The following is a 15,999-nucleotide window of genomic DNA, read 5'->3' as shown; positions in this document are numbered from 1 at the left end:
TTACATTTTTCACTTTGTTCATTTTATTTTTCAACTCCAAAATTTCTATGTGATTTAATTATTTTAATCTCTTTTAAATTTCTTATTCCCATCACTTGTTTTTTGTATTTTTTTCTAATTGTTTATATTTTTTCAGATTTTTTAGCTTTCTTAAGACAGATACTTTGAATTCTTTGTCACAGAGTTTATGTATTTCCATATTTTTAAGGCAGGTGACTGGTACCTTATTTTGTCCATTTGATGATGTCATGTTTTCTTGGTTGTTCTGAATCCTTGTCATGTGTTTATCTTTGCACATTGAAGAAGTAGGTACTGGCTCCAATCTTGGCACTCTAGATTGTTGAGGAACATCCTTCAGTAGTAAGCCCATACTTTTCTGAGTAGGTCATCTGGTGTGGTCCCTAAGCCCTGATCACTGCATTTCTTGCAGTGCTAGTGGAAGCCCTAAACCCAAGACCATCATATCTGGTACAATGCTGGACTGAACAATATTTTAGCTGCTAAGGCAGGCACGGCACTTGGGTATACTCAAAACTCATGGCTGCCGAGGCCTGCCTGTTGCTGTGGGTTATTTGAAGCCCAAGACCAACGTAGTCAGCCAGTAGTGTTGCGAACTGTAACTAAAACTTGTCTCACAGAAGTTATATATTCTTGTCTGGTGTCAGAGTGGGTCTAGAAGCTCAGTCTCTGGTTACTACCTTGGAGTCCGGAGGTAATGCCTAGTGCTAGGTTTTACTATCATGGGCCCATTATAGGAGTTTCAGGTAAAATTCTATGCTTACTTTCCTCTTTCTCTCTCAAGTGAATGGTATCACTTCCTGCACTGTGCTTTCTGGGTTTGGGAGGGGGTTGTATAATCATGTAAAACTGTCCTTCCTGCCCTCTCCAATGTGTCTTTTCTTATCATTATGCTGTAATTAGTGCTTTGATCTCTCATCTGATTTTCTTACCTATTGTGAAGATATTTTGGGGCATGGATAGTTTTTCAAATTGATTTTATGTGGGGAGAACATCACTGGAGGGGTTTGTTCTGTCATCCTGCTTTGCCCTCTTTTCTCTCACAGACTGGTTCAAATTCAGGAGAGCTTTAGAGTTTTTTGTTTATATGGCCTGCATCTTCATTTAGACAAAGTCTTGAGCTATAAACCTGGAGCTGAGGCCAGAGATAGTGACTTGTTTTTGGAAGAGTTCTGGTTAGGAATGGCAACCTCTGGGAATTTTTATTTCCCTTTATCTTTATGTAGAGAAGAATGAAACCTCTACTCTATGAATGAGCTAGGGTGGGAGCAGTTGGGCACAAGTCTTATCAGCATGCTTCTGTGGCAGAGCCCACATTATAAGGGGGATCTATGGAAGAAAGGGGCCTCCAACTTCTTGGCCAAACTCTCCTTGAATTACCTCTGTATCAGGTAGCTGGGACAGGAAGAGGATGAGAATATTGATGTCCCACCCTTCCCAGGAATATACCATAGCCTTCACATATAAGGTGGGAGAAGAAGTCCTATATTCTGGATGCTATTAAGAGTTAAATTTCATTATACTGGGATAGAGGAGCTGTAGGAGAAAAGGAGTAGGTTCCAGTTCAAATGCCACAGACTCTCAGTGCATTTGCTGAATATTAGTAGATTTTCTTGAATAATTGCTTTATTTGCAATTTGCTGTTAAGAGCATTTCGAGAGACTCCAGGTAGTCTTTTCTCTTTATTTTTCACAACTTATGACTGTTTCATTAGGGAGTATGTCTGTCTGCAGAGCTCTTCACATTGCCATTCTTGAAGTGACAATCAGAACTCTTATTTTTAATCAGATAAGTCACATTCTATTCTTTAATAGAAAACAGAAGACCAGCAATTTCATTCCATTACAATTTTGTTAAAATTCACTAAATAAGAAATGAAATTACTAATTTTACTAGTTTTTCTTTTATTTGTTAAAGAAAATACTCAATTTAGTCTAAGGAATAGTGCCTATTTAAATATTAGAGATAAAATATTTATGCATTCTATTTATAATATAAGATTGATAATGCCTATTTGTTAGCAGATTTAATCTAATCTTCCTAGTAAACTTGGCTCCTAAAAGAGTATTTGCTGAAAAAAAAATTATGATCAATTGAGAAGTGTTGACTAAATTGCCAACAATTTCAAATATATTGACCACAAAGTGCAAATTTAAAGAAGTGTTTTTATTGTGTGAAAAAATTAAAACTGATAACAATATATTGGAAAACTTACTTATTCAGATAAATATCAATGGTTCACTTATGAGAGATAATATGGGACAATGTACAAAGAATGACTATTGGCTTTTTTGATGATACTCAAAATAATAATATTGTTTTGTAAAGTATAGCTATGTTATTTTAATATTTATATTTATAAAGATAATCTTTGAATATTATTTGATTATTCCAACAGCATAATAAATCTGTACTAAATTATATAAGTATTTTAAAGCAATAATTATTTTAATTATTTTTATTATACTACTACTTTATATTTGAGTTTAGCTTGCTTGGATGAAAAGTTACTTTATCTCCCTAATGAAAGGCATCTATGTTAAGACATAAGTAAAAAATTTAGACTTAAAAAAAATCAAGCAATAGCAACTACTACAAATGTTGTGACTATCTTAACCAGTGGTATCTAGAAATTCAAAGAAATTACAGGAGAAATTTATTAAATTTTTCATTGTACTCTTACATTTTGTGAATTATAAAAAGTAGACTGGGGCTTATAATTGGTTGGTTAAACCCATAGCAGTATAGAGCAAAGAATGAAATCTGAATTGTAGACAAAAATTTTGGCTTTATAATTTAGATAGTCAAAAGGAGGCCAAATTTACCCAAAATTTAGTAATTAAAAGATCACTGAATATGCCTTAAAATATGTCTTTTAAATTGAATTTTCTTAAAGATTTAAAATATATGTATGCATAAAATAGAGATTATTTTAATGAATTTAAATAAATACATAATCAAGATTGTATAATGTTTGACATGCACCATATTTAGTTTATGTATTTTTGATTTACCGAAGTTTTTGAATCAAGAACTGTCATCATGGGATGTCAGTATGAAGCTCTTTAAAGAAAGGATTGTTTTTCAGTAATGGAAATTTGCAAGTTTCTTAATTTTATCTAATACTCAACACACTTTCAAATTTTTTTGACAGGTAAAACAAAATAGTATTTTTATTATTTGTTTAATTGAAACAATAAGAAAAGAGTTTTTAAGAGTATTACTGGTTATGAATCTTTTCTAATCCAACTTTATTGCCTTATTGGAGGGACAAAATCAGGTTTCTTTCATAATATTCATACCTCTACAAATCCTATTGCTTCCTTGTGGATATGTTAACCCTGGTTTCTTTAAAAAAACATATTTGCTGTATTTCCTGTGAACTGAAAACTAGAGGCAAAGGCCTCGTAATTTTTTTCAGCATTATTACAAGACCATAGTATGATGTTCCTATATATTTTATTTTACATCATATCATGAAGCACTAAAAGTCCACATTTAGTGACAGATCACCAGGTTCAAGTTGTGACAGCTTGATCCCACAACTGTACATTTCTTGTTTTCACCTTATAATGGGCAAATAATTACCATGGCAATACATTAATGATTTGTGAATATCCACTCATCAAACAAGTTTTCAAGAAATGGTTTTAATATCTGTTGATAATTGTTGACTGTATCAATTATTTATTTAAGCATATTTAAAAAGCAATTTTATAATATATTTTCCTAGCTTTATAAAAATCAGAATTTTTACAGAAAACTGAATCAGAAAAATTCCTGTTCTTTAATTTATCAATATTCAAAGCAGGTATTTGGTACATTAGCTATTTTAAATAGTTTCAAATTATTATTTTTAAAAATTATTTTGAACTAATGGACTTTTAGATAATTGGTATGTCTCAATGAATTGCAGTAAAATGTAACCAATTTTTTAAAATTTTTGTTAATCTAATAATCATATCTTTTCCCTATAAGATTCTCTTCAAATCTGCCACCCATCATTTTGGTTAAGATGCATTAGTCTTTGATATTGTGCTTTTTGGTTAAAAATTCACTTTCTAGTTCCCATTTTGTATGTTTCTTTCTTTCCTCAGACTTCAGCCATTTTTTCAAAAGAACATTAATTTCTTATATTTGAGAATGGAATTTAGAGACAAAAATAGATCTGGTAATAATGTATATCATTACTGGAATTTGCTTTTTGGTAATCATTTTAGTAGGCCAAATTATGAAATATATATATCTAAAAAATAGAGTAACTACAAAGATTTCCTACTACTATTCCTAATCTCCATTTAACATAACAGAGTTGTACTCAATTTCTTTATAATTTTATTCTATATATTTTTCTTTCATCAAGGAATTTATTCTAAATATTTCAAAATATTTATTTTAACATTTTCTTACAAAATAAATAGAATTGATAGTTATTTTTAAATCTGAAACATTAAAGTATCTATATACCAGAAAAAAAAAGTGAAAATTCTACAGGGTGAAGACCTCAAAGTAGGGAATAATTCTAGGGTTCAAAATTGAAGTTTAATAGGTAAAAATCACAGCACCAACAATCTCAACACAGAAATAATCTTCATTAAAATCACTATTCTGTTTTTTTATGAGCAGTTGTTATCAATTTTATGAGTAATATAGACAGTGAGAAACTTGTATAAAATAAACATTCTGTTGCTCTGCACACAATTTCTTCATTAGTAGGTCTACAAATAAAGAACTACTTTGTTTGGAGAGCTGCAGGTATGCTTGGGTCAAGTTCAAGACTAGAAGCAGTAGGGCCGGGCATGGTGGTCACGCCTGTAATCGGCAGTTTGGGAGGCCAAGGTAGGCAGATCACATGAGGTCAGGAGTTCGAGACCAGTCTGGCCAACAATAAGAAACCCCGTCTCTACTAAAAGTAGAAAAATTAGCTGGATGTGGTGATGGGTGCCTGTAATCTAGGCCACTCGGGAGGCTGAGGCAGGAAAATTGCTTTCTCTTGAACCCAGGAGGCAGAGGTTGCAGTGAGCTGAGATCATGCCATTGCACTCCAGCCTGGGTAACAGAACAAGACTGTCTCTTAAAAAAAGAAAAATAAATAAATTAAAAGTTAAGATTAGAAGCAGTAAAAAGAAAGTCAGAAATAGAGAAAGGCTCTTTTACTGAACTCTTCAATGAAACATAGCATTCTAGTTCTACAGAATGTTACACACTTTCACTAGGCTGCATTTTTCTTTCACTTTGGTTAAGTAATTCAGCCTTTGTTGTAACACAGTAACCTGCTCTTGCCAACACTGCCAATATTAAAGTCAAACTTAATGTTTCTTGAAAAATAGTTTGTACACCTCTGTGTTAGTCACTTTGCATTGTTATAGAGGAATACTTGAATCCGGGTAATTTATAAAGAAAATAGGTTTATTTTGGCTCATAGTTCCACAGGCAGTATGAGAAGCATGCTCCTAGCATCTGCTTCTGGTGAGAGTCTCTGGAGGTTTACAATCATGGCAGAAGGCAAAGGGGACCCAGTGTGTCACATGGCAAGAAAGGGAGCAAGAAAGAGCGGAAGAGGTTCTAGGCTCTTTTAAACAACCAGCTCTTGTGTGAACTAAGTGTAAGAATTCACTCATTACTGCAAGGACAGCACAAAGCCATTCATGAGAGGTCATCTCCTATGCCCCAAACACCTCCGACTAGGCCCTTCTCCAACATTGAAGGTCACCTTTTAATATGATATTTTGAAGGGACACACATCCAAAACATATGACTCTCCAAATGCGTAAAGTAAAACTATCACCTTGCAGCAGTGGAAATCAAAATTCATTTGCAGAAGTTTTGAAGTTGTTTAATTACGAGTATAATGAAATGATCGGAGAGGGAGTAACAGATAGTTGGCCCAGAGTCTGCAGATCCAATTGCAAGTTCAAATCAGTCCAGAATCATTGCTGCTTGACCCTACCTACTAGCATATGTACACTCCTGTAAAATATCATTAGAGACAATTCTTTTTTTTTATTTTATTTTATTTTATTATTTTTATTATTTTTTATTTTATTGCATTTTAGGTTTTGGGGTACATGTGAAAAACATGCAAAGTTGTTGCATAGGTGCATTCATGGCAGTGTGATTTGCTGCCTCCCTCCCCCTCACCCATATCTGGCATTTCTCCCCATGCTATCCCTCCCCAACTCCCCCCCCGCTGTCCCCCCCACTCCCCCACAACAGACCCCCGTGTATAGTGCTCCCCTCCCTGTGTCCATGTGTTCTCCTTGTTCAACACCCTCCTATGAGTGAGAACATGTGCTGTTTGGTTTTGTGTTCTTGTGTCAGTTTGCTGAGAATGATGGTTTCCAGGTTCATCCATGTCCCTACAAAGGACGCGAACTCCTCATTTTTAATGGCTGCATAATATTCCATGGTGTATATGTGCCACATTTTTCCTGTCCAGTCTATCATCGATGGGCATTTGGGTTGGTTCCAGGTCTTTGCTATTGTAAACTGTGCTGCAGTGAACATTCGTGTGCATGTGTCCTTATAGTAGAACGATTTATAATCCTTTGGATATATGCCCAGTAATGGGATTGCTGGGTCTGGCTTGAATTTCTAAGACAACCATAAAGATTCTAAGAATCTCCAAATTGGTTGGTTCCCATTTTATACACCTGTTCCAGAGAGATTGGGCCTTAACTGTCTCATTGCCTTCTCCAGCACATCCTGTGCCACCTAATAGAATAAGTCTTTATTTGACAACTGTATCTGGACAGAGGCTGTGAACTAATCCCAATCATACATCTTCTGTATGGACATAAAAGATACAAAAGTCATATTGTTTTAATATCTGACTTTTTGAAAATAACAGGATTAGTTAACTGGAAAGATCTTAGTTTTAATAACAGTTATATTTTAAGGCTAATTCCTCAAAATTAAACAATTTTGCTGAGCTATAAAACACTTTGGAACTTATTCACTCCAACTTCCTATTTACAGGTTAAATGTGTGTATTGTGTCAATTCCTAAAGTGATTAAGTGAGTTACCCCAAGCTAATTAATAACAGGTAGACCTGGAACCCAAATATTTGTACTGGTAATTTAGTGCAAACACCAGGGAACTGCAGTTTAATGCAGCTGCTTTGTAATGCCAGTCAATAGGTCGGCTCATTGTGTAAGCATAAATTACCATCTCCCTAACATTGTGTGTGTTCTTTCTTGTTTGGGTGTGCTTTTCTTATTCTAGGTTTTGCATTGCTACTTTGCCTTATTAAAAGTAAAAAACAAACAATAACAATAAATATTACGATAAATCACATTACAGAATTTCATACATTTCAGGTATAAAGAATGCTATTTGTCTCCATTCCTCTGCAAAGACCTTATCTTCTCTAAGCGGCAAGGGGGAAAAGGAGATAAATTATGAGGAAGTAACTGTGATCAAATATTACTTTCTTAGTTTAGGGCAGATTCCTTTCATTATCTTAATTTCATTCTTGTTTTATGATACTACAAAGTGATTAATTTATTTTCATCTTATAACATTTTCACCTTTTCCTTCATTAAAATTTTAAACTCTGTTTCTAACATGGAATTTCCAGGTGGATCCAAACAGAGGTAATGGCACTTTCCTGACTGTCAAGCCATCTAGTGGGGCACTAAACACATTAAAGGGAGAGAACGCTAGAAAAATCAGAAGAATTGGTATCAAGAAGTCAGATTCATGGTGTATTGTGCATCATGACAGCAACACATTTAAGGCCTAAAGTAAAAATAAGGTTATCTGTTAGTAAGTAAGTAAAGAGGGATGCCTACAGGAGAGAGGACACGTATACATGCTTATTTTTAAGGCCCCTAGTTTTGAAGACAATATAATACAGAGGTGGTTTCCTGAAATGAGGAGATTCACTAGAAATGCAATACAAAATGACTTTAAGTCTCCTACACTTTCTTAGTATTGAAAACAATTTTAAATGTTATTTTGTCTATTTTACCTTTCACCATTAAAACAAATCTTTAAATAATCTCAATAATAATAATAATATAAACTCTTATCATCCTCTTCAGTCAAGCAGAAAATTTTATTTTCTGCTTGACTCTTATTTTCTGTTTGCTGAGTGACTTATTTAATATTTAAAATCATGGAAAAGTATGCAGACATGCCATCAACAAGCCCACTGTCTCTAAATGTCAAACTGACCTCAGTTATTGAAATCCGAAAGCTGGTTTTATGTTGCCCTTTTTGAGCAATTTATGATTGCCACTCTAAAAAGCACTCATGTATATTATACCACCAAAAACCTAGAGGCCTCAAACCAGTCTGTCCATTACTGTCCAAATCACTGCACAGTAAAAGGAAGCAGTGGCTGCAGCCATTGTCCATATGGTGTTGACAAATTCCTTACAGATAACATTTCTGAAATGTGGACAGCCTTAAATTACTCAGTTGACAGAATTTTCTCAAGATTTGTTTGGCAGTTTTTGGCAACCTTGTAGCCTAAACAGATGCCTATTAACATGCCTGTATCCATGTTGTTCCCAATCTGTGACAGGAGAGAATGGGTAAAATGCACTCTCCTATGCATATTTATCATGACTTGAAAAGAGAGTCTCAGTCTATTTCACAATTATTGCCACAAGTAATTATCCGGAATCTCTCTGTCAATGTTGGCCAGTAACTTATAAGCCAAGTAATGCCCTGCCCTTACCAATACTCAAACATCAGTATTGGAAAGATGGATTAGTTTCAGAAAGCATCAAAATTACATTAATTAATTAAATGGTAATTCCTCATAGTGTACATAGTTCATAGTTTTTAAAATGCTTTCACACATTTTATTCACTTAAATTTTATGATAACCCTATACAGTAGAATGCATGAGCATAATTGTTTGCAGCATGTGAACAATATGAGTGTAACCTGTTTCTACATCAGAATAACAGTATGTCTGGATGTGTCTGGTACAATGGGAAAACAGACACGGGCAGTCTATCTGAAGGGACATAGAAGCTCCTGGGGGAAAATAATATAGGGAAAAAAAGCAAGAGCTGCCAAGGTTATTTTAAGGACAATGGATCAGGATTAAAGGGGTAGAATATTTAAATGCACAGTACTTCACATATATCTGATATTTTATTGCAAATAACAATTTATAAAAATAGTCCAGGTCAGAGGGAAAAGGTGTTATAATTAAACTTAGTCTTTATAAGTCTCTGTGAGATGCTGAGATCACAGAATATTAGAAGCATTGTCAGTTGTACTGAGAAAGCCAGCTATCTGAATTGAAATTATTATGAGAAAATTAATCGTCTCCACTTATAGCATTATCTAAATATATTTCTGAAATTATTCCAAATGTTATAGTGTATTAATAATAGGAGCTCCATTTTAATTATTTCTTCACATTTTATTCTACTGTTTCGTAATCTCAGTGTACTCTTAGGTTGATTCCTGTAATTTAGAAGCTATCACAGCACCGTTGTGAGTGAGAGGAGTATATTTAACAATAGCGTCTACTTTACTGAACAGCCATTTTATTAACAAGCCTAACTGAAAGATAATAATCATTAGTGTGTGAATTTTATTTCAGAAGCCACAAACCTCTTTTTGACTTATACTATAAGCAATCACAGATTGGTACAAGTTGTGGCAAAAAGACTAGGCCTATTATGAATTAGCTCTTAAAGAAATCTTTAAAAATCACTACAAAACAGCTGAGTGTGGTGGCTCATATCTGTAATCCCAGAACTTTGGGAGGCCCAAACAAGTGGATCACCTGAGGTCAGGAGTTTGAGACCAGCCTGGCACACATGGTGAAACCCTGTCTCTACTAAAAATACAAAATTTATCCATGTATGGTGGTGGGTGCCTATAATCCCAGATACCCAGGAGGCTGAGGCAAGGGAATCTCTTGAATCTGGAAGGCAGAAGTTGCAGTGAGTGGAGATGGCACCACTGCACTCCAGACTGGGCAACAGAGCAAGACTCCACCTCAAAAAAAAAGAATCACTAGAAAACCTCCTTCAATAAAAATAGACACAAAAACTCTTAATAAAAGGAACAGAATAATAGGATAAATAAGGATATACACGTAACCAGGAAAAAGAAAGGAAAATTATTATTTAGCAATAGCAATTTGTTTTAATAGCTTTTAAATCATTCTCCTTATATTTCTAATTTTTTTTTCTTTCCTTCACTCCCTGCAATAACTTACTTAACATGATGTGAACATAGTCACACCACTAAATGGCAGAACCTAGATGCATCATAAGTAGCATGGTTTCAAACACTGTGATCCTAATTGCTACAGTAATCTGAGACCTAATTTTAACATTCATTGATATATTTTTTAGTAAGCATGAATCTTCTAACTTTAGTTCGTTTTAGTTGCTTTCCAACTCTCATTATTAAAACTTGTGTATACATTTTCGAAAACTTTATACTCTAATATCAAAAACAAAAGTCTTATAGTAAGAGATACCAATGCTTTGCACACTCTACCAGATTCCCAGTTCCATTATCCAGAATAATGCATTTAGTTCTGTAGGTGTGTATTCTGGTGTATAATTCCGTAATTTTTTGATTATTATTTTGGTTGTTAATTTTTTTGGTTGTTCTTTGAATGTTAGATACTATCCAGTGGACAAATTATGACAATGTACATTTAGTTAGGTGACATATATTCTCCATGACTTCCATTTATTTTCCTCCCAAAATACTATTATTTTTAGTTCTTCCCTTAGATAAGTAGTATTCCCGAATCATTTATTTTATTCTAATAATTATAAAATATGTCTCTATTATCATTTTCATTAATAATTATTATAGCTCTCATGCAATACTTCTTCCCCAAATCTAATATAGATGGTTATCTTTTCTAATTTTGTATATAATTGAACTGTCAAAATTGAAAATCAATAACTTTTTATATTATTGTAATCAGATTTTTTATTGTAATGGGATATGATACATGATATTCTGTACTATTATTCTTTAGCTTTGTTGACCTTAAATTTGTACATTTCTGTTTTGGGGCTATTTTCCTTTGACATATCCTTAAAGTTAACAAATATGTGTCATATGCACTGCACATATCCTTTTCTCCATCACCTCTCACATTCTTTTTTGGTCTAGATTTGTTATTTTCTGAGACGTTTCACAGATTCATTCATTCATGATTCATCATTTTTCTCCACAACTCTCTTTAGTTGAATTCATCATACCTTATGTCTTTTTTCTAAATGTAATCTTTTGTGTTTATTTAATTATTCATCAAGTAATTTGCTTAGAAAGAATTTATGGGTAAAATATTTCTTCTAAAAATCTTTATTTTGCCTTCAGGTTTGATTGATAGTTTGGCAGTTTACAAAAATGTAGTTTCATAATAATTTTCCTTCAGAAATGTAGAACCAGAGCAGTATTTCTGTGAGGAATTTGGCAAATTCTCTCTCCAAACAGCAATGATAAAACTTTATAAATATGAAAAAAATGATAAATTTCTAGAAATTGACTCTATGCATATGTTTATTTAAAAGAACATTGCTGAACCTTGGTAAGAATAGTGGCAGGCTGTAGGGATAGGAAGTATGATTTGCACTAGTAGATCATTGAAAGGAATAGTCAATAAACTCACTTCTACTTCAACTTCTTTATTTTCTAATCCATGTGTTCTACTATTTTGAGTCACAACAGGACATGATAGTCATTTATATCAGTTTTATAATATTTACAAGGCATTGCATCCAAGTCATTATCTCAGCTGCGTCTTAGAAGGACATAACTATCAACCTGGGAATGAACATTTTGTTGAATCCCCAGATATGGGTATTAGCTGATGTCTTATGTGAAGGAAAGACAAAACCATACCCTGAATTTGTGCAGATTTTGGGGCAGCATGAATTGTTGCTTCTTACAGTGTGAAACAGGTTCAATGTAATCAACTTGCCTTTAAGTAAGTGATTGATTTTCTCAAGAATGGACATCAGCAGCTGTTTTTTCCAGCCCTTGGTTAAGGGAAATCCATAATGTTGTGCCCATACATAGCCATGCTGTCTACTGCCACAATGACTACTCATGCATTCAGTACTGTAGTAAGGTCTGACAGTTTAAACTTACTAGCCAACTCATTCTGATTGTTTAGTATCTCTTCATGGTGATTGTTTTCTGGATGGTATCAATTTGAAAAGATCTTTATGTTTTCTTATCAACTTAATACATGTATCTATGCCGTGTGCTATTTTCCCATTCCTCCTCCTCCTAATTTTTCAGTCTCTCCCATTTCAGAACTCTAGCCAACTAACCAAGTTAATCACCATTACCCCTGTGTCCATATATTGTTATAATTGCTGACAATTTCTCTTTCCAAACAAAGTGGATATTCAAGGGCATTGCCTGAAACTCTGCCTTTCGATAACATGTCCCTTCCAGTCTTCTTCAGAGCCACCTAATAGTATGATTGTCATGTAGCAGCAGGATCCTGTGGCGTTCGTGGATGCTGCAGTATGCCACTTAGATTTCTCTTCATGTGTGAAGTGCTCCTTTCTCTGCCACGAGTGTTCAATATTGTCCACCCCCAATATAGTCCCTTCTAAGCAATTGTTCTCATTTAAGGAACATTGCCTTGCCATAGGTAAGAATTTCCAGGGCCAGCATGTATTCATTGACAGGTTGATGTAGGATTATAAAATCTGGTCTCAATTTTTAATAACTCTAAAATAAAAATTGTCATCCTTAGATATGGTATACATCTCCATTATTTTAAATCCTCTTTTAAATTTTTATTCTGATACGTAGTATTCTCTGTATAAGCTCCATGCATATTTTGTTAATTGTATATCCATTTTTATTTCGGAAACTGTTATAAATGATTCAAATTTTGTTTTGCATATATATAAAACATGTGATATATAGATGCTTTTCTTAATGTTATGCCAAAACATTTACTATTACTCCTAGTTTTTGTGTCTCTGCTCTTATTTGGAGAGATTTCTATGATATTCCACAAGTGCTTGACTTCTAGTCTTTCTGTTCTGCTTTGATTCTACATGAGTTGTTCGATCATAAGCCTTGATAAATTCCTCTTTATATTCTACTCATTTCCCACACAAAAATTCATTAGGGACCTTTGCATAACCTTCTATGTTCTGCCTACCTCTTTCTCCACATTTCCTTCCTCCCCAGTGTCCCTTCCTGAAGAGAATAGTCATTTTGGATTCCCTAAATGTTTTTATGAACTCTGGAGAACTGAAGGCAAGTCCCCTGGTACATTTCTGGTCTAGTCCCACCAGGACTCATGGACGCCATGCAGGAGGCCATCTAGAAATTTCAGGACTGAGGGATTACCTAGCCTAGTCCAATACCACTAATACCTGCTCACTATCCCTAGATCTGGAGACAGACCAATCTAATCAGTGGACAGCACCAGAGCTTACACTCATCCACACATGTCAAAAGGTGGAACCTCTCATTGTGTCTACACAAAGCATCAGCATTCCTGCATTGGAGCACAGGTGAGCTACAAAGCTGTGTATATTGGGTTAAGGAAAGAGGTATGGCTCCGTAGTCACTCCCATGGAGAACTGTGAGACAGGCAATTTCTACAGCTCTCAGCTATATTGCTGCCTGAAGATAAATGATTATGTCTGAACTGAGAGTCATCAGCCCTGGGACAGGGATGTGATAGGGAAACAGATGGCATTTCTTCCTGCTCAGGACATGGAATTGGTGCTGCCTTCCTCCTTCCAAGGGGACCTCAGCATATTTTACCAGGATTTCCCCCAGTCACCCCGAAGAGGACTGGTGACTACACTTGTCATTAGGACATTTATGGGAAAGCTTGGTGGTTTGACTCTGCCTAGCTTTGTCCTCCTGACTGTGGACTGAACAGGGAACTCAGGTCACCAGGCATTCTGCAGACTAACCCAACACCTGAAGCACCAGAGAGCACATCTTAGTAAAGAAAGATCAAGCACATACTCATCTGATTGTGCCACAGGCAGCTCTTATCTCTCAGAGCCAACTACTAGCCTGGAGGTTGAACTGCAAAACCCAATACAAAACCTGCTGACAGAAGTGCACAGAACTAAATAAGCAAAGCCAGAAGACCCTACTCAGCATGTGCTATAGTCACACTCTCAAGGGAATGCAAAAAATCCAATCCAAAGGAAAGTAAACTCTCCCAGTTGAGAAGGAGCCAGAATAAGAACTCTGAAGATACTAACAATTGGAGTGTTGCAGCAACCTTAAAGGATGACACTAACTCTCTAGCAGTGAATCCTAGCCAAAATAAAAATTCTGAAATTATAAAGAGGGATTCAAATTATGGATTATAATGAAGCTTGATAATACCTAATAGAAAGATGGAAACCAACACAAAGAAATCAGAAAAATAATATAGAATATAAAAAAGAGTTATCTTTTAAAAACCAAAAAATATAGAAATGAAAACTATGCTAAAAAAGTTGTAAAAAATCAGGTGAAAGATTTAAAAATAGGCAAGAATCAGCAGAAGAAAAAATTTCAGAGCTTGAAGACAGGTTTTTTTGAACTAACCAAGTCAGACAAAAATAAAGGAGAAATTATTTAATAAATTAACAAAGTTTTCAAAAAATATGGGATTATGTAAAATGACCAAATTTACATGTTATAGGCGTTCCTGAGAAATAAGAAAAAGTAGAAAAAGTAAAAAAGAATGAAAGAAAGAAAGAAAAAAGAAAAGAAAGAAAACCTATTTGTGGAAGTAGTACAGGAAAATTTCCCTGACCTTGCTAGATATGTAGACAGGCAGGTACAAGAAACATAGTGGATACCAGGAAAATAATTTACAAGACTAACACTATCAAAGCATATAGCAAGAGACTGTCCGAAGTCAATGTGAAGGAAAAATTCTAAAACCAGCAACCAAGAAGCATCTGATCATCCAAGAAAAATAACTCCATCAGGCTAACAGAGGATTTCATAGTAGAAACCTTCCAAGACAAAAAGGACTGAGATTCTATGCTCATCTTGTTAAAGAAAAGAATTCACAGCCAAGAATTTTGTATCCTGCCAACTACTAGCCTGGAGGTTGAATGTCAAAACCCAAAACAAAACCAGCTAACAGAAGTGCAAAGAACTAAATAAGCAAAGCCAGTGGAAAAATTATGAAGCTAAAGCTTAATAAATGAAGAAGGAATAAAGTCTTTCCCAGAGAGCAAATGCTATGGGAATTCATTAACTCTACACAAGCCCTAAAATACACACTTATAGGAATTCTAAACATGGAAACAAAAGGATGATACCAATCATCATAAAACAACAGGTAAGTACAAAGATCACATATCCTATAAAGCAGTTACACAATTTAGACTACAAAACAACCAGATAACAACATTATGACAGAAACAAAAAACCTTAGATATCAATAATAACATGGAACATAAATGGCCTAAACACTCCAGTTTGAAAATATAGACTGGCAAGATAGATTAAAAAATAATTCAACCATTTGCTGTTTACAGTAGACCCACATAACAGGTGAAGTTACCCATGGATTCAAAGTAAAGGAGTAGAAAAAGATATACCATGCAAATGAAAAACAAAAGTGAGCAGGACATCTATACATAGATAAAACAAATTGTAAACCAACAACAGTAACACCACCACCACCACCACCACAAAGAGGTCAATATGTAATAATGACAATTTTAATTCAACAAGATATTACTATCCTAAAAATACATATTCACCCAACACTGGAGCACCCACATTCTTAAATACTACTAGACCTAAGAAAAGAGATAGACAGCAATGCGATAACAGCAAAGACTTCAACACACTAGTATTAGCACTAGACAGATCAACAAGGCAGAAAATCAACAAAGAAACTGAAATTATACTAGATTCTAGACAAAATATACCTAACAGACATTTACCATTCATTCTACTCAACAATTTTGGAATATACACTTTTCTCATCTGTGCATGGACTATTCTCCCAAATAAATATTATGTTTGGACATAAA

The sequence above is a fragment of the Aotus nancymaae genome, unplaced genomic scaffold (genome assembly GCF_030222135.1).
Source record: "Aotus nancymaae isolate 86718 unplaced genomic scaffold, 86718_ANA_hifiasm-v0.15.2.pri h1tg000010l, whole genome shotgun sequence".
NCBI lineage: Eukaryota > Metazoa > Chordata > Mammalia > Primates > Aotidae > Aotus > Aotus nancymaae.
The sequence above is the reverse complement of the archived record's forward strand: the minus strand, read 5'-3'. Positions refer to the sequence as shown.